The following is a 26,223-nucleotide window of genomic DNA, read 5'->3' as shown; positions in this document are numbered from 1 at the left end:
GCACACATCTAAACTCTCTGGAGTTTTGGGGGTTAAGGAACAGAAAAGTCTGGGGCCATTACCTTTTCAAAATGGATTACTTGAACTTGTCTGACTCTCTCAGCCCTCATCTTGTGGAGGTTATTTTATCAGCGAGCTGCGATTCTGACCTGCAACACCTGCTATTCGTGAGGCTCTGTTTCCACCTGGAAGCGCACTCCTTGTCGGAAACCAGCTGCAGGCCTCTTTATGGTGCCGTACACAGTCGAGCTCGCCCCGCTGGGCCATACAGTGCACTCCACAGATCTGCTTACACACAGATCAATTACAATTTACAGCTGTGCTTTGAGTATTGTGCAGTTGTGAATGTGATATTGCCAGTTGCCTGCTTTGTTTGAATAACTCATATGGCGAGCCTGAACGGAACCTCCTATAGTAGATGTTAGAATGTAAATTTAACATGACTTGAGACATGCTTATAATGGAGCTCATCCGTTCTGGTCTGCAGGGCATCTGACCTGTTGGTGATGCCCACGCTGAGGATAATGGGGAACGACAGTGTCTGGAAGGAGATCATGAGCCTTGCTCTTCTCGATCGGAGACCTGCTGCAGCAATGGCACAGGCCACCAACAGCCTCCGACTGCTGTACATGGCCCACACCCTGCAGCTCTGAAAGTATCATACTACATAGCATGTACAGTGCCTTCAAAGTATTCATACCCCTCGACTTATTTGTATTTATTATGGCTTTCCTTTGGCAGCAGCTACTCTTCCTGGGGTACAGCAAAATTAAGGCAGTTTGTACTATTTTCAAACATTTACAATACATTCGCAGATTTCACAACAGACATTTTCAAGTCTTGCCACAGATTTTCAAGTCGCTTTTAAGTCAAACTGTAACTAGGCCACTCGGGGACGTTCAACGTCGTCTTGTTAAGCAACTCCAGTATAGATTTGGCCTTGTGTTTTTAGGTTATTGTCCTGCTGAAAGGTGCATTTGTCTCCCAGTGTCTGTTGGAAAGCAGACTATACCAGGTTTTCCTTTAGGGTTTTGCCTGGACTTAGCTTTATTCCGTTATTCTTTTCATCCCAAAAGAACTCCCTAGTCCTTGCCGATGACAAGCATACCCTAACATGATGCAGCCACCACCGTGCTTGACAATAGGAAGTGGTACTGTTTTATTTGCCCCAAACATAACGCTTTCTATTCAGGACAATTTTTTTTGTTATCAATTTATTTAGCATGTTTTCAGATATTTTTTAATTCTGTGCGGACTTCCTTCTTTTCACTGTAATTTAGGTTAGTAACTAAAATGTTGATCCGTCCTCAGTTTCCTCCTATCACAGCCATGTAACTGTTTTTTAAAGTCACCATTCGCTTCATGGTGAAATCCCTGAGCACTTCCCTTCCTCTCCGGCAAATAAATTGGGAAGAACGCCTATCTTTTTTTTGTAACTAGGTGATTGATACACCGTCCAAAGTGTAATGACTTCACCATGTTCAAAGGGATATTCAATGTCTGCTTTTTTTCCCTCCATCTACCAATACGTGCCCTTATTTGTGAGGCCTTGGAAAACCTCCCTGGTCTTTGTGGTTGTATCTTGTTTTGAAATTCACTGCTCGACTGAGGGACCTTACAATTATCTGAATGTGTGGGGTACAGAGATGAGGTAGTGATCCAACAATCGTGTTAAACACTTGTGTGACTTGATAAGCACATTCGTACTACTGAAATGATTTAGGCTTGACATAACAAAGCTGTTTCATGACTCAAGACAATTTTAATTACATTTAACATTTCTAGAGACATTATTCCACTTTGACAGTGTGTGTAGGCCAGTGACATAATCTCCATTGAATACATTTTAAATTCCAGCTGTAAACACAACAAAATGTGGAGAAAGTCCAGGGGTGTGAATACTTTCTGAAGGTGCTGTATGTGTCCCATTGTTGTGCTGCATTAAATGCATCATCAATACCTTTTTACATGGGATTAATGCTACAGACAAACAGAACATTACAATACAGCATTATGCATTACAGTAATACTTCAATTTTGAACACACTAGCATATTATCCTATCTAAAGCAGCATAATGTTTGTAGTACAGCTGTACAACTCCATTACTAAATGTTTTTATTTTGCTTTAGTCTCCCTGCTTTGCTTTCCGTGTCACCACAGAGTTAATATCTAATTAGCTAGCTGTGGCTTTCAATTCGGTGCATTTAGAAAGATTTTATTGAAGTGATTTTGTGTTTCCCCCCCATAAACGTAATAGCAATGAAAAACCATATACATTAAAACGTGGAATGATGCAAATTGAAGAGAATCAAATTCCACTGTTGTTTTTGCTCCCAGTGCAAACCCTAATTAATTCCGCTTTTGTTTCCTCTCCACTGCAGGGATGTTGTGGATTGCCAGGTCACTGCTGGGCTGTGTTTTTAGTTTTAATTCTCTATTTCAGTCAGTGATGGAGTGACACATTTCACCCATGGTTCAGTACTGAGATGTAGGAGATGATAGGTCGTAATCTGGCCTGTGGCAAACTTGTGTGACAGTTTAGTGTGTATAGGTATATTTGGGGGGTGGGGGTGTTTATCTGTGCGTTTTTGTGTATGCACATGGTCCAAATTATTCCTCTTGGGGTTGAGTTCCACGACTGAGAACACTGACCTCTCCAGAGAGCCTCTCTCTGACTATTGTCAGATCAATTCAAGTCACTTTGAGAAGGAGGAAGGGGGGGGAGGACTCTCAAGCACATACATCAAACTAATCTCATGTGTCTTGGCAGATCTGAAACTGAATGTGTTTAGCAACACTAGTGGAAAGGGTCCATATGCAAGAAGGGTACAATGCTTGTGATTCCCCCCCCCCCCCCCCATCTTCTACCCCCGTCACTGCTGAGGTCCAACAAACTGGCTACCAGTCAGAAAAGCCTCTGGATGCTTTTATGTTCAAGCAACAAAAAAAATATCCCATGTTTATTTGCGGGGGGGCAGGGGGGGGGTGTTGTGTCCCCTCACAGATATTTGGCTGCTTAGAGTAGAATACCCAGATGTACCCAACTCTCCAAATCACGGCTGACTATCTGCGCCCAATGCTTGGCAGTGGAATTCAGACTGGACTTCTGTTGTGGGTCACTTCACCTGGTCTGACATTTTGATGGAAAGGGGTTTCACTTTGAATCACAACTCCCAGAATCATTAAAGTTGATGAGTGATCACGCTTTTAGGGGCCTCTCGCTAACTGGAGGTGGCGTTCCGCAATTAAGTTGACTTCTTTATTTTTCCATCGCAAAATGTTTGTCCTTTGCTTCATTTTCTAACCCTGTTGGCTGAGTAGTCGGAGGAAAGAAGGCTTCACACAGAGGAGGACGCCTGAGACACAGTGGTGACGGTAAAGTAGCTCTAAGTTTTGTCCAATCAGTAGACAAATGCAGAAACCTCTATTTGTAAGTCAAACATGTGAACATCTACAGTTGAAGTCTGAAGTTTACATACACCTTAGCCAAATACATATAAACTCAGTTTTTCACAATTCCTGACATTTAATCCAAGTAGAAATTCCTTGTTTTAGGTCAGTTAGGATCACCACTTTATTTTAAGAATGTGAAATGTCAGCATAATAGTAGAGAGAATTGTTTATTTCAGCTTTTCCTTTTTTCATCACATTCCCAGTGGGTCAGAAGTTTACATACACTCTATTCGTATTTGGTAGCATTGCCTTTTAAATAGTTTAACTTGGGTCACATGTTTCATTTAGCCTTCCACAAGCTTCCCACAATACATTGTGTGAATTTTGGCCCATTTCTCATGACATAGCTGGTGTAACTGAGTCAGGTTTGTAGGCCTCTTACCTCGCACACGCTTTTTCAGTTCTGCCCACAAATTTTCTATCGGACTGAGGTCAGGGCTTTGCGATGGACACTCCTGTCACGCCCTGGTCTAAGTATTTTGTGTTTTCTTCATGTATTGGGTCAGGCCAGGGTGTGGCATAGAGTTTTTGTATTGTGGTGTGTTTTGTCTTGGGATTTTGGTGTGTATGTATAGTGGGATTGTAGCTTAGTGGGGTGTTCTAGGAGAGTCTATGGCTGTCTGAAGTGGTTCTCAATCAGAGGCAGGTGTTTACCGTTGTCTCTGATTGGGAACCATATTTAGGCAGCCATATTCTTTGGTTGTATTGTGGGTGATTGTCCTTAGTGTCTTGATGTCCTGAGTTTGTGTTAGTTTGCACCAGTTTGGGCTGTTTCGGTTTTCATTACGTTTATTGTTTTGTTGAGTTTATATTTTGATTCGTGTTACGTTGTTTTATTAAACATGGATCGAAATCTACACGCTGCAGTTTGGTCCGACTCTCCTTCTCCATTAGAAAACCGTTACAACTCCAATACCTTGACTTTGTTGTCCTTAAGCCATTTTGCCACAACTTTGGGAGTATGCTTGGGGTCATTGTCTGTTTGGAAGACCCATTTGCGACCAAGCTTTGGCTGATTTCCTTTCAAGACCGGAATGTCAGTGTTCTGCCATGGCCATCAACGAGCCCGGCTCTCAATCCCATTGAGCACATCTGAGACCGCTTGGATTGGAGGATGAGGGCTAGGACCACTCACCCCAGAAATGTTCGGGAACTTGCAGGTGCCTTGGTGGAAGAGTGGGGTAACCTCTCACCGCAATAACTGACAAATCTGTTGCGGTCCCTGAGGAGGAGATGCACTGCAGATACTGTTACTTTAGATTTTGACGCCCCTCCCCTTTGTTCAGGGACACATTATCCCATTTCTGTTAGTCACATGTCTGTCGAACTTGTACAGTTTGTCTGTTGTTGAATCTTGTGGTCATACAAAACCTATAGTTTGTTAACAAGGAATATGTGGAGTGGTTGAAAAATGAGTTTTAATGACTCCAACCTAAAGTGTATGTAAACTTCGGACTTCAACTTTATATTTGATAAAGTAGTAATCACTTTTGTTTTAAAGCCAGGTCCTTTCCTGTCACTTTCATGTTGTTAGTGGATGGCCAAGTCAAACACAGGCCATGAAAGCACACGGTTCATTTCCGCTAACGTTCCGTGACTTTGTGGCAGAGAGGAAGTGACTTGGAGGCGAGTTAGCTACCCAATGAGCGAAGACTCATGGTTAGTGTGTGTGTGATGACGATGATGACGCTGTCACACAAACTGATGCGGCCTTTGATTGCTGGCTCCGTAGCAATTCTTTGTCTGCCGCCGTCAAACCATCTAATTGTGTCATGTTGGCTACCTCCTTCAGGTCTCTGCACGTTTGCTAATTGATATTAATTGGTATCTGTGTGTCGCTCTTGCTCTCTCGCTCAATATCTAGCTCTCGCTCTATCAATATGTATGAGAAGGAGTCCTGTTTTTTTTTCTTCTTCTCTCTCGACCAATAATGAGTTGATCAGTCACGCGATAACAAATCTGCTTAAGCCATATCTAATCACCCCACAAGATTTGGTTGCTGGTAAACCTACTCACTCACTCACTCACTCACTCTTACTGCATGTATGTGATGTACACACTATCACATATTAGTTTATTAAAGGCAGGGTTTGAGTATTTCCGCGGTTTGAACTATATTGTTTACATGGGGACTATATATGTTCTGGGCTGTAGTCCTATAGCCATACCTCTCTGCCATTCGATTCAATGTAGATAACTACATATTGATAAAGAAACATGTCAGATTCCGGTCTTTGCCCACTACATTAGCATTTTGTTTTGTTATCCCAAAAGGATTTATTGCTTATTAAGTTGAACAATTAACTTGGGCCAAAAGGTTTGTCGAATAAACATGGCAAGTGTGTCTCAAACTTCTGTTTTTTTTCCCATCTTAAATATTCTTTATTGCCCAATATATTGCCTCACTTGGTTTTGTTGTTGCAACAGGGTGGTTTCATGAATGTTCACTGTCTTTGTTTGTTCTAACACATTCACTTTCTCATACACAATCACTTGACTTGTTAGGTGTGGATAGTTCATAAAATAGTAACGGAAATGGACACACAACCCACTGACCGTTGGAATTAGTTCACAAAAATGGAATCCACTCAATTCACGTTAAGACCCCCCATGCTCAAATAGAATTACAATTTGTCTCCTGAATGGCTTGGAGTGGGGCTGGACCATTAACACATTTCTGCCTCGTTGTTCTACAGCACAATGGTCCCTTGTATTCTGACGTCAACCCCGCATCGATATCAACTAGTGAAGAAGACCTATACTGAAATGTAATAGGTTCTGATAGCTGTAGAGACCCAATGAAAAGGGGAATTATTTGTCCTCCGACTGAATGAATTAATGGATGTGGATGAATGGCTAAGTGTGTCCTCTCGGCCTTCCTCCTTCGATGCGCAGGAATGAGGTAGACAGCCAGGGGAAGATTAAGATGGAGGCACATCCAATGGAGAAGAAAGAGTGGGGAAGGGGGTGACACCTCAGGAATGGCCGGCCACTGCATTATACTCGCTTTGAGACTTATCCCTTTGTCTAACTGCGAATACACGCATACACGCACGCAGATACATCTGTCCTCGGGTATTCCAGTACCATCTTCTCACTATCTCCTCTCTTGGTCACTCATGCGTCCTCTTTTTTCTGTCTTGTGCCTTTTTTCTCTCCTCCGACCCTCCGATCTGCCTCCTTTCGTCTAATTGGAGTTGTGCTATGGGAGAGCCGTGCTGTACAACATTGCCTGTTTGATGGAGGTCTGTTTTTAAGGACATTGGGCGTTGTTTATGGGTTTTGGTTTACAAGCAATGCCAGGGTGGGGCCACGTTGGTACATAAAAATAAAAGTAGCGAGTTTTAAAAGCACTAGGCTCCTCCTGCATACCCTGCACCACATTGGAGTTTCCCTTCTCTTTGCCTGGTTCTGTTCTGAAAGGAAAGGTTCACCCTTTTTGTATGTTGTATTGTTTTTATACACCTCTGAGTGATGTTCTATCGATTTCCTGGGTCATTTCATGTGTATCTGAGTAATTGGCGTTCAAACAGGCCGAAATCTGTCCGGTATGGCGTAGCACCGTGATAAACTCGACACTGGAAGTTAATAGGAATACGACTTTTAGATTGTGAAAATGTCTATCATCCAGTGCATTCGGAAAGTGTTATATCCCTTGACTTTTCCCACATTTTGTTACGTTACATCCTTATTATGAAATTGACGTACAAACAATACCCTATAATGATAATGCAAAAACAGGTTTATAGAAATGCTGGAAGTATCACATTTTACATAAGTATTCATACCTTTTACGCAGTACTTTGTTGAAGCACCTTTTGCGATTACAGCCTCGCGTCTTCGGTATGACGCTACAAGCTTAGCACACCTGTATTTGGGGAGTTTCTCACTTTTTTTTTCTCTGCAGATATTCTCGAGCTTTGTCAGATTGGAATTTCAGGTCTTGGTCACCTCCCTGATCATCAAGGCCTTTCTCCCCCTATTGCTCAGTTTGTCTGGGCAGCCAGCTCTAGGAAGAGTCTTGGTGGTTCTAAGCTTCTTCCATTTAAGAATGACGGAGGCCACTGTTTTTTGGGGACCTTCAATGCAGCAGGCATTTTTTTTGCTACCTTTCCTCAGATCTGTGGCTCCACACATTCCTGTCTCGGAGCTCTACGGACAATTCCTTTTCACCCCATGGCTTGGTTTTTGCTCTGACATGCTCTGTCAACTGTAAGACCTTATGTAGACAGGTGCGTGCCTTTCCAAGTCCAATCAATTGAATTTACCACAGGTGGACTCCAGTCAAGTTGTAGAAACATCTCATAATGACCAATGGAAACAGGATGCACCTGAGCTCAATTTTGAGTCTCACAGTAAAGGGTCTGAATTCTTATCTAAATCAGGCATTTCTGTTTTTGTTCCAACCCAGCACTAATCGTAGCACAAATGATCTGCAAACGGTCGAGCACTTGATTAGGTGAGTCGGGTGTTTGTGCTGGGCAGGAGCAAAAATCTGCACTCTACCCAGGGTATTTATTAAAAACGTTCTTCTAATCGATTTTGCAATGACCTCACCTTCCACTCTATGATCAGTTAACAGTGAGAGGTCCGTGTCCACTCCACAGCCACCTGAGAGTATTTTACAGTGGTCACATTATTTTATTTTTTACCCCAGGGCCAGTAGATCAACATTTTATTCCGTGTTTTTATAGCGATCAATCCGGTCATGTTGACGTGTGAAAAAGAGATGGTGTTCCTGGAGCAGACGGGGCTTTTTAAACGGGGCCGAGCCGTTGGACAGCTCTCGACTATTTGATGGACAGCTGGATGGGTTTGGCCGAGTTAAACAAGTGGAACTGTTTTTGGAGGGCTTGAACAGAAGCTATAAGTGTGTGGAGCAATAACAGTGTGTCCAAGAAAGACAGTCGCACAAACTAAAATGGACGCAATCGCATTTGTGCCACACACACACCCACATTATGCATAACATAATGACACACACACACACACAATGTGCACTTTCTTTGGTTCCACACCAAAACCTTTCTGTAAGCTTTTTAAATGTATAGACCCTATACAAATATATTGACCCTTAAGTCCAATTATTCGGACAGAAAATGTGCACGCACATGCAGTGATATGGAGTATAGTAGGTCAGCGAGTGAGTGGATGCCATGCTGCTTGGTACTCACTGACCCTGCTGGGGAATGAATCCTCCCTGGCCGGACAATCTCTCAGCGAGGGAGCTGGTGCTCCCTGCTCTAGAGTCGCTCCCTCCCCCCAACACACACACACACACACACTGCATTATCCTGATGAGGCATAAGGGACCACCTTGGCTGGGTGTTTTTTGTGTGTGCGCAAAGGGAGTTGAATGTTACATCTGTGAGGGTCATCTTTCCCTTGTGCTCTCACGGTCTCGCTTGCTTAATCTCTTTCCCTATTCCTCTCTCCAGCTCTCTCTTTGTTTTTTCCCCCCTGTCTCTCTGTGGGTCATAGCCGCTTGTGCTGTCAAAGACTCTCACTCTCTCTCTCTCTCTCTCTCTCCCGGCCACTTCCACTGCAGTAGCAGCCTCCAATCCCAGTTGGAAGGTGGGACAATTTTGAATGCATTACACAAGCACTGTTTTCCTCCGCAGTGGCCTGCTGCGTTCCGACTCTCCTCCCCCTAGCTGTCCCATACCCCCCCCTCCCTTTTCTAAACCACCCTGTCATAGTCGTTCTCCTTTATGATCATTTTCTTATCTTTTTTAAATCTTTTGTTCTATGTCATTTTGTTACTATTGTTTGACTGGAATCTAAAGAAACGTGTTTTGTGTTGCGAGACCACACAGAGCCTAATCTCTCTGCAATAAAAATTATACTGCTCTCTGCGTCTCTCCCTCGCTCTCACTCCCTATATATTTCATATCTCTCTCGTTTGTAATTTGAGGGTATATCTCACCTGCTGTCTGTCACAGGTCATGGTAGAAGCTGTTATTTTTTTCCGTCAGTGTTAATCTGGTTCGAGTGAATCTTAAGTCACGACTTCCTCCCTCCCTCTCTCTCTCTGCACCAGAGACTGATGCACCTGCCCGGGCTTGTTAGCCTTGTGATTCACCGCCAAGAAGATGACATGAAACACAACTCTCCAGGAAGAGGGCTTTTTATTTTTGATGTATGGTGATTTGTGGTGCTCTCCTCCCTTCGTGTGCGTGCGTGTGTGTGTGTGTAACAGTATAACTTTAAACCGTCCCCTCGCCCATACCCGGGCTCGAACCAGGGACCCTCTGCACACATCAACAACAGTCACCCACGAAGCATCGTTACCCATCGCTCCACAAAAGCCACGGCCCTTGCAGAGCAAGGGGAACCACAACTTCAAGGTCTCCGAGCAAGTGACGTCACCGATTGAAACGCTATTTAGCGCACTACCGCTAACTAAGCTAGCGTTTCACATCCGTTACATGTGTGTGTACAGAACGAGATGGCTCAACAGCATTATGGTAGAAGAATGACAATTGCGTGTGGAATTTCATAACCGAGTTTGAGCTTCTGAACGTTGTTAGCGCGGGCAAAATATCATCCGCTTACACAGCCTGTTGCATCAGAGTCATGGTTGTCCTCAGTATCATGATTCAAAGTGAATGATGATGATTAAAGAATTACGCGACAGCATCATCTTATCCTTTCAATGTTATCATCACTTAGATTTTGTCTAATCGGTGTCAGTGTCTTTTTGATTTGACTCTCACGCTTATCTTTATCGTCATCGTTATATAAACGGTGACAACTGCGTTTTTATCATAATCTTATAATCACTGTTAGAATTTGCATTTGTTTTTCCTCCATCTTCCTAGTTCAAAATCCTCCTCACCATCCCATGGTTATCTCACTGTAGCCTGACCCTCCCTTTTTTTATGAGTGTACTGCTGCATCTGCCAAGAGGCCTGACCTTTTTATGGCACAGGTGGTAGTGCGCGTTCCCCGTAACCACAAGGTGTCTGGTTCAAACCCTGCACTGACAGTTCCCCCTCAATCGCTACGTTAGCCCTGTTGGAACAAATAGATTGGTCCCAGGTTTTAGACCGTAGCTTTGTTTACACCTGGGATCCAGGGCAGGAAGAGCGAGAACAACCCTGAGGCCTGAGAGGATGTGGGATAACTGAATCAACCTGTTGTCAGAGAGCATACAGTTTTGACCTTTTTTTGTTGTTGGTGGATGGGTGCGCACACGCTCTACCGGTCAAAAGTTTTAGGACTCCCCCAACCCCCCCCCCCAGTTTTTATTGAAATTTAAGCAGTTCAAATGGCCAATGGTACAAAGGTAAGCAGTGAACTGCCAGAGGTTAAAACGTTTTAAGTGGCCATATTATGCAGCCCTAGCGGCGCCCATTCTCTCACCCTCCTTTGCCCTTTTCCTCCTTGGCCTTTCTGACCGTTTCCCAGCACTCGTTGAATGAGCAAAGAGCCCTGACCTGCGTTGCCCCTGGCTCGTCATTCATAATGAATGATGTTGGGTCTGTTTGCGAGATAATAATGGTAGCGATGGGAGATTGGTGTCCTGGGGAGACTATCACACACTGTCATTCAAGCCAATAGGAGCTCTTTGATGTGGGGAACAAAGCGGTTTCATTGGGTGAGATTGACCGTTTTGCGTCCTTTATATGCCCCTTATGGTTTATTTGCAGTAGTATTTCTTTTTTAAATTTTTTACCTTAATTCAACTAGGCAAGTCAGTTAAAAACAAATTCTTATTTACAATGACTGCCTTGGAAGGAACAGTGGGTTAACTGCCTTGTTCAGGGGCAGAATGACAGATTTTTTACCTTGTCAGCGCAGGCCCCAACGCATTTTCAGTCTTGCGAAATACGAACATTTGACTTTGGTGTGCAAAGCGCTGCTCAACTGGGTTTGAAATGGGCCAGGGACGTTCATGTGGTTCGTTATTGTCCAGCTCTCTGCAGCAATCGAAGCAACTAAATACTTGTGTTGCGTGTCTCTAGCACTTAGAGCATATTGCTGCTTTGCAGGGCTAGAACAGCCTCTTTTTTTTTCTTTCTTTATACTGCCCATGTGAACAGTGGAGGAGTGAGGGCTTCTTGGCTCTAGCAAGAGGTTGCTGCAGTCTCGTTGAGTACTGCTGACGCTGCTGCTCTACCCTCATTAGACCTGTGATGTTTTAACTGTGTTTCTTGCTTGACGAGGCAACAGTCTGCTTATTGCATACAGTGCCTCCTGGCCCATGGCCCAGGGAGATGAAGCCACACGGAGGGAGATAATCAACCTTTTTTTTGTATCGTCTAATGTATATTTAATGGGGTTCTTTCGAGGCCGGAGGATGAGCAAATAGTGGTAAATTTTTTCCCGCCGTCCTATGCAGTAACCGTATCAATGCAAGCAAGCGAGAGCATTTTAAGAGTTTGTCTGAGTCGTAGGGAAATCCAACGATGGGAATCCATCCAGCCTACATTTTTGGCAGACTCAAGGGAATGGGGATAATTACGTCTGTGTCGAAACTGTTCTGATCACTTTCGGTTCCGCTCCACTAACAAATACACTTGGTACTCCAACACCCCTTGTTCCTCTTCTGAATCCAAGCAGTTCGTAAAAGTGGAAATCTCATCGGATGCTTTCCAATCTAAGCAGTTTTCGCATGAACATTTACAGGCCCAACATTTAACTGCTTGCAGTTTTCCTCTATCTAGATGGGCGTATTTCACCGTTTGCCTTCACAAAATGGACTTGGTGGATTAAGTTTGCAAGAACGCAAAACCAGCGCTGTAGGCGTAGGGGAAAACCACTCGCTGTTTGAGTGTCTGTTTTTATGGGGTCTGCAGATATGTTTTTTTTTTAGCGGACAGGTGAAAATGGTGTCGGCACTAACCACAAAACACATGACCTATGCTGCTACTGTGGGTTCAAGTGTTGGAAAACTGTGGGGGGGTGGTCATTGGTTTTCTGCCTTCCTGCTTATGCCTAGTCAAATGCACGGAGATCATTTTGCTGTAAGTGTAATATTTTGTTTCCTTGATGTTCTTTAGAGCATTAAAGGTAGGCTATCCTTTGTTACAGAAAGTCAAATCAGTAGGGATGTTGGCAGCAGTCTCTCCCTCCGACTGCATCAAGGGGTCATTTTAAACTTGGTCACAAGATGGGTAGCCCGGTTGGTTTACCTGTCTGTTTCTGGATTTCACAACTCTACATTGTTGCATTTGCAAAACCATACCAACTTGGCGATCAGAAACAGGATTGTCACCCAGGCTACAGAAGTGCTTGCATCCCATAGCATCTCCATTTTTGACATTGCTGTGCAGTCTGTGGGAGATTCTTCACTGTCACTAAGTGTTGTTGCCATAGTTGAACTCTGGTGTCCAAAAACACCCCTCTAGAGTTTCTCTGTTCTTTAATCCACACCCCTTGTAACATGCCCCTAATCTTCATCGGGGCACTTTTTTGCCCCCTTGACAATAGCTTGGAAACATGCTGAGAAGATGAAGGCTTTAATCGAGGGGTTGGAGACGGTTTGTGGCTGTGAAAGTGGGTACGGTTGTATAGGCCTACCTATACATCTTGCATTGTGGTAATGCAGATAAGCATTATCATTAGGGTTGTGACGATACCAGTATCACAATTTATTTTTGTTTTCCATTGGCAAAAATGAAAACACAAAGCAGACCTAACTCTTTGGTCCATAAAAAAACAAAAAAAAACAGTTGTAAAATATTGTGTGCTATAGCTTGGAAACGAAATGTGACTCAGGACGACAACATAATGATTTGTTTCCAACATTAGGGCTGTTTTTCCTAAAGAAGTTAAATCTGCTTTGTTTTGTTTCCTTGCCATGATACTAACAAGTATCGTGACGCCGGTATCATCCCGGCCCTAATTACCCTATCCCTTAGGGAGTTTAAATTCTGGCATTGTAGTGCGCGTGTGCGCGCAGTGGGTTTGTGTGGGTGCTTGAGTGGATATTTATGTCATAATCAACAGTGGGCTAAGATGCCTAATTTAGCTTCAGTCACTGTCTTGCATCTGTTTTTGCTTGCGTGACGTGGATGCGTCTGGGGACTTGCTCAATTTAACTGTCACTTCACTGGCTGCCTGGTCTCAGTGTTTGACAGGATGTGCTGCTCTATTTTCTAGGCTGTGTTTTAAAGCCAGGATGATGCCATCCTATGTGATTGCCAACATCTGTAGCTTTTGCTCCCCATTTCCCTCTTATTATGAATGGAGATACGTAGCACAGGGCTGCGCTTACCATGCCAGAAATAAAAACAAGCCGTCCTATGTCATAACAGATCCATAACCATGCAGTGTTTAATTTTGTTTTAAAATTCTGCTTGAATGACATTTACGGTTAACTACATGTCGTGTCGGATTGTTGCGATTACCATGAAACCAATGTCGCAACCTTTTTCATTATGCAACAACGTCCCCATGACAAACTTTTTAAGCTCGTCACGATTTTTAGGACCCCAGTGGCCTGATGACGACCCCTGTGGTATCACATCGAGTTGTCAACATCTGGAGTAGCTTTTGGTGTGCCAGCATTAAACGGAGGACAAGAGTTTGTTCACCACCAATCTCAAGGCTAGGCGTCCCGCTAGTGACTTCCGGTGGAACTGGAGGGCACGCAATTCAAATAAATAATCATAAAAGTTATGGATATTAAGTATTTAGGAACATACAAGTGTCTTATATCGGTTAAAAGCTTAAATTCTTGTTAATATAACTGCACTGTCTGTTTTTACAATAGGCTTTGGAAGAAACCAGCCTGAAACCTTGAACAAAGACTGTTGACATCTAGTGGAAGCCATAGGAATTGCAATCTGGGAGCTGGATTTGGATATGCCCCAAAACTTTCAATTGTAAGAGCATGGGCTCTCACAAAAACAAAAAAACATTCTGGTTAGTTTTTCTTTTGGATTTTCTCCTACTATATCTATTTTGTTATAGTCTCATACATTATTTAAAAATGTCTACAAACTTCAAAGTGTTTTCTATCTAATGGTACCAATTATATGCATATCCTGGCTTCAGGGCCTTAGTAACAGGCAGTTTACTTTGGGCATGTCAGTCAGGTGGAAATTGAGAAAAAAGGACCCTAGCCTGAACTAGCAGATAGGCCGGTGCGATAAGGCGCGAAGGCGACCCCCGCCTTGTAGGAGAAATCCCCCCCCCCCCCCCCCCCCCTGTCTTGGCTGTGATTATGGGGGCTCAGGGAGAGGAAGAGCACTTTGGTGAGGGCCTGGAATACTGATGCCCTTCTCCATCTCTTCCGCACATATGGGCCGTGATAATACATGATGCATGGAGAGTGGCTGCTTCAGACCCAACTTGACCATATGCCACGTGCAGCAGCCGTATGGATTGCACCACTCACCCCACACTAGCCTCTTTTGGTTGGCTGAACAGCTCACTTAAGGGCGGCACAGTGCTTTTAATTGTATTTATTTTTTACTTCAAGCTAAGTGGAAATCACTTCGCTCTGTAAAAAATCAAATAATTGTCACTCCCCATCATTGCTAACAAGCAGTTTTTGCTTTCATTCAAATTTAATGAACACTAATGAAGTAATTTTCCTCTTTCCCTTCGTACCAATGTTACATCCACGTTATATTGCATACTTTGAGTTGAATCCATCTGCTCAAATATTGTTTGGAATGCTTTGTCCAGCCATCTTCATTTTCTAAGTGTCGAATGGCCGTCGGGTTTCCTTTGACACGACCAACCAGTATCGGGTCAATGTTGGGGCAGGGTAGCCTAGTGGTTAGAGTGTTGGTCTAGTAAGCGGAAGGTTGCAAGTTCAAACCCCTGAGCTGACAAGGTACAAATCTGCCGTTCTGCCCCTGAACAGGAAGTTAACCCACTGTTCCTAGGCTGTCATTGAAAATAAGAATTTGTTCTTAACTGACTTGCCTAGTTAAATAAAGGTTAAAATAAAATAAAATAAAAAATGTTGTCACTCAAGGACAAATGGCCATGTGATATCTGATTTGCTTACTTGCAGTTTTTACTGTAATGGTCCTGACCTGTATCATCGTGCAGACTGACATTCCAGCTGGCATGCCCATCACCTATGCCAGTCTTGCCACCTGCACTGGGCACTGCCTTATTACACAGAAAGCTTTCAGGTCAAGTTTGCTCAGATGCCAGGGATCGAATTTACTCCGAAGCTAAGGTAGCCCGTGTCAAAAGGAGTCATCTTGCCACTTTTTCCCCCCTTTTTTTTTGTTGCCTCGGGTGAGACTTCTACTTAATGCTCCTATAATTGGATCGCCTAATGCAATTGGTTGGGAGGGGGCCGTCTGACCCCTCTGCCAGTTTCCTTGAGCCTTACAAATATGGACTACCACACAGTTTGATGTTTGGCAGACACATTTTGTGATGTCTTTTAACTTTTGATTTGTTGGCGGTCATGTGTTTCACACCGCTGGGCTGAGGGTCGGAGTATCTGGGTAAGTGGATACTTCTCCACTTGGCATGGGTGTCTAAGGAAATTCGGACACTTCCCATTTAGGTTTAGTATTGTTATCTATACTGAACAAAAATATAAACGCAATCTGCAACAATTTCAATTATTTTTACTGAGTTACAGTTCATATAAGGAAATCAGTCAGTCAAAATAAAAAAATTAGGCCCTAATCTATGGATTTCGCATGACTGTGCAGGGGTGCAGCCACACACTGGGGAGCCAGGCCCAGCCAATCAGAATGAGTTTTCCCCCACAAAAGGTTTTTTATTACAGACCGAAAATAAACTTTACATGTTGCGTTTTATAATTTTGTTCAGTGTAGCTTGGCTGACTTCTCTGTTTTACACAAAGAACAATATTATTATAATACTGATATTCTCTCTCTTTTCAGAGCTCTGACACCTGCTCATAGGACATTGAAACTTTGGCAAAGAGCTGCATCACGCCACTGACCACCCAGAGACGCAGTAAGTTGAAAAGAGTGTAGTTCACCACACCTTTACGTGATTCGTGACTCTCTATAATCAGCATTTGAAAAAAACTCCAGCACACTGGTATTCTAGAATGCTCCACAGACAATTCAGGCTTTTTGGACTGTTCATTGGTTAAGGTCGCTGTCACTACTCTAAGGCTGACCTGTGGAGTCCGACTTCCGACATTGTGGGATTTAGATTTCTCTGACTTTTCAGATTGTTCGTCCTTACCCAACTTGTGCCTGACAGACTTTAAGCTTGTAGATCAATTGGAGCAGCTGCAGTTTATTTGTTTTCAAATAAAGTATGACTAGCTGCTAGGGTTTGTTCAGTATGAGACCTGGGTAGGCCTTTGAGTGACATGGCTTGACATTGATGATTGTGTCCTCTTGGTGCCAATCTTCAACTCAGCAACAAGACCCAGTCCCTTCAACAGTTAAATCCATGAATATGTAAAAAGGCAGACCATATGAATATCATATCCCTGTGTTGGGTAACCCAATAGCTTTAAGGCTGCCTTATTGAAAGTGACACGACAACCAACCCGGGTTGCGTTTCCGATGCCCGACACATTAATAATTAAGGTTGCCCATATGACCACCGCAACTATGAGCTCCGTATCATAAAACAGCAGTGTGCGTTACACCAAATGGTTGTAACCTGCGTCATCTGGCACACAGAGACTTTTTGATGTATTCTCTCAGGTTTTAGAATATAACAATTCTACCCAGTTTATATGTTTGAACAGCCCAAATAGCAGGGGGTCTGGGATTCTTATTTTTCTCCCCCCTGGTGGAAATCCAAACCAAGTTCGGGTGATTTAAGGCTGATTTGTTGTGCACTATGCTGGCTCCTAAAGGATCCGATTCCCTTTTTGGAAATTCTGTTTTTTTTTCTCCGTTTTTTTTTTTGCATTGTGTAAGGCCCCCCCAACTTGGTCCTGAGCTGTCTGAGCGCTCTCTGGGGGATGCCATGCAGTACGGCGGAGTGGAGCACTGACTGAATGCCCGGTCTGTTCAGCAGCTCTCCGAGGCTGTGGCACGGGCAGCAGTGCCTGGCGGTGTTGAAGTGACTGCGTTAAGCTGGCAGCATTGACGCGCTGAGACTGTCGTTCTGTTGTGCAGGCAAATTTACTCCCTCAGGAGCTCTGCTGGCTGGAAACCTGGGCGCTCTCCTCTCTTGCCGTTGCCTCTCTCATTCGATCTGCACACGCTAATATAGGGCTCCAGGGGAGCCTGATCCACACATATAATTGGCAGTGTACTGGACACACACACACACACACGTCAGTGTCAGCACCGGTCATGCTGAATTCCATTAGTGGCGACGCATGGTTTTTAGGGAAATTGCCAGGGAGGGGGGTGTGACAGTTACAATGCTGATGTTCATCCTGGCAGGCAAATTGCCTGTGATGTCCTCTGTCTCCCCCTCTTCACCTCCGTTACAGTAAGGATTATTTACTGCAGCGTTGGCAAAATAGTGTCAACACACTGAACCAGTCAACACAGTGAGTCAATGAGTGCCGCCACAGGCAAGCACAGCAGACTGGGTACAGGATACTGGCAAATGCTGACGGAGATACTATTGTGGAGAGCAGTCATAGTAGACAGACCGACTGAGACCGGCGTATAGGCAGGCAAACCGACAGGCATTGTTTATTGACAAACCGAGACCCACCGACAGGATTGAGTCACGGTCTAGCCATTTTTGAACATGCATCCACCCACAGTGTGCTGTCTGCCTGGGCATACTGCTCTGCCCAGGTGTGCACTGTCAGATGGCCAGGAAGATGAAAAATGCAAGGCTATTCTTGATGGGACCGCTTCTATTTAAATGAGTTCTTGGTTTTTTAAAATTATTATTTACTGAATCTTCACTATAGTCTAAGATGTCTTGCAGTGATATTTCAGTTATGACAGTGGAAAAGATGTGTTAATCTGTAGGCAGCCTGCAGGGAGAATCGTTAAGACATAGACCATCTCACCTTGGGCTCTGTTGTGTGTGTGTGTGTGTGTGTCCATGCTTTCATATGACACTTGAACTTTCACTGCCCAGATACACATGCCCACATACATACAGTTTGTCGGAAGTTTACATACATGTTAGCCAAATACATTTAAACTCAGTTTCACAATTCCTGACATTTAATCCTAGTAAAAATTCCCTGTCTTTGGTCATTTAGGACCACCACTTTATTTTAAGTGTCAGAATAATAGTAGAGTGATTTTATTTATTTCGTCACATTCCCAGTGGGTCAGAAGTTTACATACACTCAATTAGTATTTGGTAGCATTGCCTTTTAAATTGTTTAACTTGGGTCAAATGTTTCGGGTAGCCTTCCACAAGCTTCCCACAATAAGTTGTGTGAATTTTGGCCCATTCCTCCTGACAGAGCTTGTGTAACTGAGTCAGGTTTGTAGGCCTCCTTGCTCACACAAGCTTTTCAGTTCTGCCCATAAATGTTCTATGGGATTGAGGTCAGGGCTTTGTGATGGCCACTCCAATACCTTGACTTTTTTGTTCTTAAGCCATTTTGCCACAACTTTAACTTCCTGACTGATGTCTTGAGATGTTTTCCATCCTCATGATGCCATCTGTTTTGTGAAGTGCACCAGTCCCTCCTGCAGCAAAGCCACCCCTACAACATGATGCTGCCACCTCCTTGCTTCACAGTTGGGATGGTGTTCTTCGGCTTGCAAGCCTCCCCCTTTTTCCTCCAAACATAACAATGGTCATTATGGCCAAACAGTTCTATTTTTGTTTCATCAGATGAGGACATTACTTCAAAAAGTACAATATTTTTACCCGTGTGCAGTTGCAAACCGTGGTCTGGCTTTTTTTATGGCAGTTTTGTAGCATTGGTATTTCCTTGCTGAACGGCCTTTCAAGTCATGTCGATATAGGACTTGTTTTTACTGTGAATATAGATACTTTTGCACCTGTTTCCTCCAGCATCTTCACAAGGTCCTCTGCTGTTGTTCTGGGATTGATTTGCACTTTTCGCACCAAAGTACGTTCATCTCTAGGAGACAGAACCCGTCTCCTTCCTGAGTGGTATGTCGGCTGCGTGGTCCCATGGTGTTTATTCTTGCGTACTATTGTTTGTACAGATGAATGTTGTACTTTCAGGCGTTTTGGAAATTGCTCCCAATGATGAATCAGACGTGTGGAGGTCTCCAATGTACTTTGAGGTCTTGGCTGATTTCTTTAGATTTTCCCATGATGTCAAGCGAAGAGGCACTGGGTTTGAAGGTAGGCCTTGAAATAAATCCACAGGTGCTCATCCAATTGAGTCAAATGATGTCAAGTTAGCCTATCAGAAGCTTCTAAAGCCATGACCTAATTTTCTGGAATTTTCCAAGCACAGTCAACTTAGTGTTTGTTAACTTCTGACCCACTGGAAATGTGATGCAGTGAATTATAAGTGAAATAATCTGTCTGTAAACAATTGTTGGAAAAGTGACTTGTGTCATGTACTTCCGACTTCAGCTGAACACTCTCTTCCAGCGAGCCATTTTATCAGCCCAAATGGAGCCAATTCCCACTAAATAGGTTTTCAGGCGCTCTACTTAAGTAGAGGAAGAGCAGGATAAGCCCTAGTGACTCCGACTCGTGTACTGTGCCTTCAGAAAGTATTCAGGGGTATGAATGCTTTCTGAAGGCACTGTGAAAAAGGATATACTTTTGACACTTTAGGCCTCTTCATATTTGGCGTGATCAACTACAGACGCTATGGTGACTCGTAAGACTTGTGTCCCGCATGAGGAGACTTGTGGGGGAATCAATTTCAATGGGAAATAGTGATTGGATACCATGTTTTTGCTCTTTGCTTCCGAGACGTTTGTTTAGATTTTTATTGCAGTGCCTGATATGAATCTTAAGACACGCCCAGCCCTACAGTAGTATGTGGGAGTGATGCCGTGTACAATGCAATGCCTTCTCTCTTATGGAGTGATGTCACAGCATTAATGTTCCGAATGTAGGATTAGCGTTTTTTTTTTGCCCAAAAGTTGGGTTGACCTGTTTTAGCCATGCATCGTTGGCCCTAATGATTCACATCGACTAGGACATCGACTAGGACAAAAAGCCTATTTAAATAGGAATTCATCTGAATGTTGATGTTCAGATCACTTCAGAATAGCACCCTCTATATGTGTATTCTCTCTTTCTCTCTACCTGCCTCTTTGTCCAACATGTCCAGACCTAGTCAAAAAACAGATGGATCTCATATCAAAGTGCTGTAGGTTTTGGATCAGCGACTGTATGGCCAGCGATTTGAAATAACAACCCACTCATTCTGCTGGAACTCAAATAGAGGCTCATATCTATCACTGTTAGTGCCGAACATGACCCATTGGAAAGGTTTTGTTCAATGTCATTAGTACACTTTTCACGCTATCGACCTGAACCAAACTGCGCTGTCTCGGGAACAATGTTCCGGGCACACTGTTCCGGCATTTACGGTGGATGCGTAACCAGGCCAGCTCGGTACAGCTAGTGTGCCTTGGCTCGGTTTGGCTCAGTGTCAAAAGCCCCTCAGTCAACAGCAAATATATGGTCTTGCTTGTCTGCCTTGAGCAGTGATGTAATACCAGTGATGGCAAAAGCCCAATATGTGCAAAGCCTAAGCCACCCTAGCTTTTACTTGTTTATAAATGAGTGCTGCACTCACTACTTGCAGGTGTACATTTAAATGGTAATTAAGTATGCAATATTTTGGATTGGACAATCTTGCCTTGTTTTTGGAATTTCTACTTACGTTAACCTTAGAGTTATATACAGTGCGTTCAGAAAATATTCAGACTCCTTTTTTGCACATTCTGTTACAGCCTCATTCTAAAAATAGATATATTTTTAAAGTCCTCATCAATCTACACACAATAACCCACAATGACAAAGCAAAAACAGGTTTTTAGAAATGTTTGCAAATGTCTCAAAATAAAAACTTCACATTTACATTCAGTACCAGTCAAAAGTTTGGACACCTACTCATTCAAGGATTTTTCTTTATTTTTACTATTTTCTACATTGTAGAATAATAGTGAAGACATCAGAACTATGAAATATCACATATGGAGTCATGTAGTAACCCAAAAAGTGTTGAAAGTCTAAATACATTTTAGATTCTTCAAAGTAGCCATCCTCTGCATTGATTACAGCTTTGCACACTCTTGGCATTCTCTCAACCAGCTTCATGAGGAATGATTTTCCAACCTTCTTGAAGGAGTTCCCACATATGCTGAGCACTTGTTGGCTGCTTTTGCTTCTCTCTGCGGTCCAACACATCTCAAACCATCTCAATTGGGTTGATGTCGGGTGATTGTGGAGGCCAGGTCAACCTTTTTAACCGGTCTCTCCTTTTTGGGGAGGTTCCCATTGCTTGGAAGGCAGCCACAGTTCATCCTTTATTTAAAGGAGGAGATCAAGCTGATCCTAACTGTTACAGGCCAATTTCTATTTTGCCCTGTTTATCAAAAGTGTTGGAAAAACTTGTCAATAATCAACTGACTGGACTGACTTTCTTGATGTCTAAAGTATTCTCTCTGGTATGCAATCTGGTTTCTGCTCAGGTTATGGATGTGTCACTGCAACCTTAAAGGTCCTCAATGATGCCATCATTGCCTTTGATTCTAAGCAGTATTGTGCTGCTATTTTTATTGACTTGGCCAAAGCTTTTGATACTGTAGACCATTCCATTCTTGTGGGCCAGCTAAGGATTATTGGTGTCTCTTAGGGGTCTTTGGCCTGGTTTGCTAACTAACTCTCTCAAAAGAGTGCAGTGTATAATGTCAGAAAATCTGCTGTGTCAGCCTCTGCCTGTCACCAAGGGAGTACCCCAAGGCTCAATCCTAGGCCCCACACTCTTCTCAATTTACATCAACAACATAGCTTGGAGGAAGTAGGAAGCTCTCATCCGTTTATGTGCAGATGATACAGTCTTATACTCAGCTGGCCCCTCCCCGGATTTTGTGTTAAATGCTCTACAGACAAGCTTTCTCTGCCCTTAACCTTGTTCTGAACACCTCCAAAACAAAGGTCATGTGGTTTGGTAAGAAGAATGGCCCTCTTCCCACAGATGTTATTACTACTTCTGAGGGTTCAGAGCTTCAGGTAGTCACCTCATACAAGTACTTGGGAGTATGGCTAGATGGTGCACTGTCCTTCTCTCAGCACTATGAAAGCTGCAGGCTAAAGTTAAATCTAGACTTGGTTTCCTCTATTGAAATCGCTCCTCTTTCACCCCAGCTGCCAAACTAACCCTGATTCAGATGACCATCCTACCCATGCTAGATTACGGAGACATAATTTATAGATCGGCAGGTAAGAGTTCTCTTGTGCGGCTAGATGTTCTTTACCATTTGGCCATCAGATTTTCCACCAATGTTCCTTATAGGACACAACACTGCACTCTATACTCCTCTGTAAACTGGTCATCTCTGTATACCTGTCGCAAGACCCACTGGTTGATGTTTATTTATAAAACCCTCTTAGGCCTCACTCCCCCCATCTGAGATATCTACTGCAGCCCTCATCCTACACATGCACCACCCGTTCTGCCAGTCACATTCTGTTAAAGGTCCCCAAAGCACACACATCCCTGGGTCGCTCCTCTTTTCAGTTTGCTGCAGCCAGCGACTAGAACGAGCTGCAGCAAACACTCAAACTAGACCGTTTTTATTTCAATCTCTTCATTCAAAGTTGTGGCTGCTTTGTGTGATGTATTATTTTCTCTACCTTCTTGACCTTTCTGTTGTTGACTGTGACCAATAATGTTTACATGTTTGGTGCTGCTACCATGTTGTTATGTTGTGTTGCTACCATGCTGTGTTGTCATACATTTACATTTACATTTAAGTCATTTAGCAGACGCTCTTATCCAGAGCGACTTACAAATTGGTGCATTCACCTTATGACCTCCAGTGGAACAGTAGTGCATCTAAATCTTTTCAGGGGGAGGGGGGGTGAGAGGGATTACTTTATCCTATCCTAGGTATTCCTTAAAGAGGTGGGATTTCAGGTGTCTCCGGAAGGTGGTGATTGACTCCGCTGTCCTGGCGTCGTGAGGGAGTTTGTTCCACCATTGGGGGGCCAGAGCAGCGAACAGTTTTGACTGGGCTGAGCGGGAACTGTACTTCCTCAGTGGTAGGGAGGCGAGCAGGCCAGAGGTGGATGAACGCAGTGCCCTTGTTTGGGTGTAGGGCCTGATCAGAGCCTGGAGGTACTGAGGTGCCGTTCCCCTCACAGCTCCGTAGGCAAGCACCATGGTCTTGTAGCGGATGCGAGCTTCAACTGGAAGCCAGTGGAGGGAGCGGAGGAGCGGGGTGACGTGAGAGAACTTAGGAAGGTTGAACACCAGACGGGCTGCGGCGTTCTGGATGAGTTGTAGGGGTTTAATGGCACAGGCAGGGAGCCCAGCCAACAGCGAGTTGCAGTAATCCAGACGGGAGATGACAAGTGCCTGGATTAGGACCTGCGCCGCTTCCTGTGTGAGGCAGGGTCGTACTCTGCGGATGTTGTAGAGCATGAACCTACAGGAACGGGCCACCGCCTTGATGTTAGTTGAGAACGACAGGGTGTTGTCCAGGATCACGCCAAGGTTCTTAGCGCTCTGGGAGGAGGACACAATGGAGTTGTCAACCGTGATGGCGAGATCATGGAACGGGCAGTCCTTCCCGGGAGGAAGAGCAGCTCCGTCTTGCCGAGGTTCAGCTTGAGGTGGTGATCCGTCATCCACACGGATATGTCTGCCAGACATGCAGAGATGCGATTCGCCACCTGGTCATCAGAAGGGGGAAAGGAGAAGATTAATTGTGTGTCGTCTGCATAGCAATGATAGGAGAGACCATGTGAGGTTATGACAGAGCCAAGTGACTTGGTGTATAGCGAGAATAGGAGAGGGCCTAGAACAGAGCCCTGGGGGACACCAGTGGTGAGAGCACGTGGTGTGGAGACGGATTCTCGCCACGCCACCTGGTAGGAGCGACCTGTCAGGTAGGACGCAATCCAAGCGTGGGCCGCGCCGGAGATGCCCAACTCGGAGAGGGTGGAGAGGAGGATCTGATGGTTCACAGTATCGAAGGCAGCCGATAGGTCTAGAAGGATGAGAGCAGAGGAGAGAGAGTTAGCTTTAGCAGTGCGGAGCGCCTCCGTGATACAGAGAAGAGCAGTCTCAGTTGAATGACTAGTCTTGAAACCTGACTGATTTGGATCAAGAAGGTCATTCTGAGAGAGATAGCGGGAGAGCTGGCCAAGGACGGCACGTTCAAGAGTTTTGGAGAGAAAAGAAAGAAGGGATACTGGTCTGTAGTTGTTGACATCGGAGGGATCGAGTGTAGGTTTTTTCAGAAGGGGTGCAACTCTCGCTCTCTTGAAGACGGAAGGGACGTAGCCAGCGGTCAGGGATGAGTTGATGAGCGAGGTGAGGTAAGGGAGAAGGTCTCCGGAAATGGTCTGGAGAAGAGAGGAGGGGATAGGGTCAAGTGGGCAGGTTGTTGGGCGGCCGGCCGTCACAAGACGCGAGATTTCATCTGGAGAGAGAGGGGAGAAAGAGGTCAGAGCACAGGGTAGGGCAGTGTGAGCAGAACCAGCGGTGTCGTTTGACTTAGCAAACGAGGATCGGATGTCGTCGACCTTCTTTTCAAAATGGTTGACGAAGTCATCTGCAGAGAGGGAGGAGGGGGAGGGGGAGGAGGATTCAGGAGGGAGGAGAAGGTTGCAAAGAGCTTCCTAGGGTTAGAGGCAGATGCTTGGAATTTAGAGTGGTAGAAAGTGGCTTTAGCAGCAGAGAGAGAAGAGGAAAATGTAGAGAGGAGGGAGTGAAAGGATGTCAGGTCCGCAGGGAGGCGAGTTTTCCTCCATTTCCGCTCGGCTGCCCGGAGCCCTGTTCTGTGAGCTCGCAATGAGTCGTCGAGCCACGGAGCGGGAGGGGAGGACCGAGCCGGCCTGGAGGATAGGGGACATAGAGAGTCAAAGGATGCAGAAAGGGAGGAGAGGAGGGTTGAGGAGGCAGAATCAGGAGATAGGTTGGAGAAGGTTTGAGCAGAGGGAAGAGATGATAGGATGGAAGAGGAGAGAGTAGCGGGGGAGAGAGAGCGAAGGTTGGGACGGCGCGATACCATCCGAGTAGGGGCAGTGTGGGAAGTGTTGGATGAGAGCGAGAGGGAAAAGGATACAAGGTAGTGGTCGGAGACTTGGAGGGGAGTTGCAACGAGGTTAGTGGAAGAACAGCATCTAGTAAAGATGAGGTCGAGCGTATTTCCTGCCTTGTGAGTAGGGGGAAGGTGAGAGGGTGAGGTCAAAAGAGGAGAGGAGTGGAAAGAAGGAGGCAGAGAGGAATGAGTCAAAGGTAGGCGTGGGGAGGTTAAAGTCGCCCAGAACTGTGAGAGGTGAGCCGTCCTCAGGAAAGGAGCTTATCAAGGCATCAAGCTCATTGATGAACTCTCCGAGGGAACCTGGAGGGCGATAAATGATAAGGATGTTAAGCTTGAAAGGGCTGGTAACTGTGACAGCATGGAATTCAAAGGAGGCGATAGACAGATGGGTAAGGGAGAAAGAGAGAATGACCACTTGGGAGAGATGAGGATCCCGGTGCCACCACCCCGCTGACCAGAAGCTCTCGGGGTGTGCGAGAACACGTGGGCAGACGAAGAGAGAGCAGTAGGAGTAGCAGTGTTGTCTGTGGTGATCCATGTTTCCGTCAGTGCCAAGAAGTCGAGGGACTGGAGGGAGACATAGGCGGAGATGAACTCTGCCTTGTTGGCCGCAGATCGGCAGTTCCAGAGGCTACCGGAGACCTGGAACTCCACGTGGGTCGTGCGCGCTGGGACCACCAGATTAGGTGGCCGCGGCCACGCGG

At 44.8% G+C, this 26,223-nt stretch overlaps 1 protein-coding gene across 3 annotated transcripts in view; it reads left to right on the top strand.

Annotated features, from left to right (window-relative positions):
* Positions 1 to 26,223, top strand: part of LOC115107867 (double-stranded RNA-specific editase 1-like) — a 200,672-nt gene that overhangs the window by 29,358 nt on the left and 145,091 nt on the right. For 2 of the 3 annotated variants that reach the window (XM_029631599.2, XM_029631580.2), the window contains exon 2: positions 16,286 to 16,361. The gene's annotated coding sequence lies outside the window, so the exon portion shown is untranslated. Of the gene's footprint in view, positions 1 to 14,175; positions 14,328 to 16,285; positions 16,362 to 26,223 lie in introns of all 3 variants that reach the window. The other variant, XM_065011767.1, reaches the window with a different exon arrangement.

The sequence above is a fragment of the Oncorhynchus nerka genome, linkage group LG3, assembly GCF_034236695.1.
Source record: "Oncorhynchus nerka isolate Pitt River linkage group LG3, Oner_Uvic_2.0, whole genome shotgun sequence".
NCBI lineage: Eukaryota > Metazoa > Chordata > Actinopteri > Salmoniformes > Salmonidae > Oncorhynchus > Oncorhynchus nerka.
Note: the sequence above shows the minus strand (reverse complement) of the source record. Positions and strands in the feature narration are given on the sequence as shown.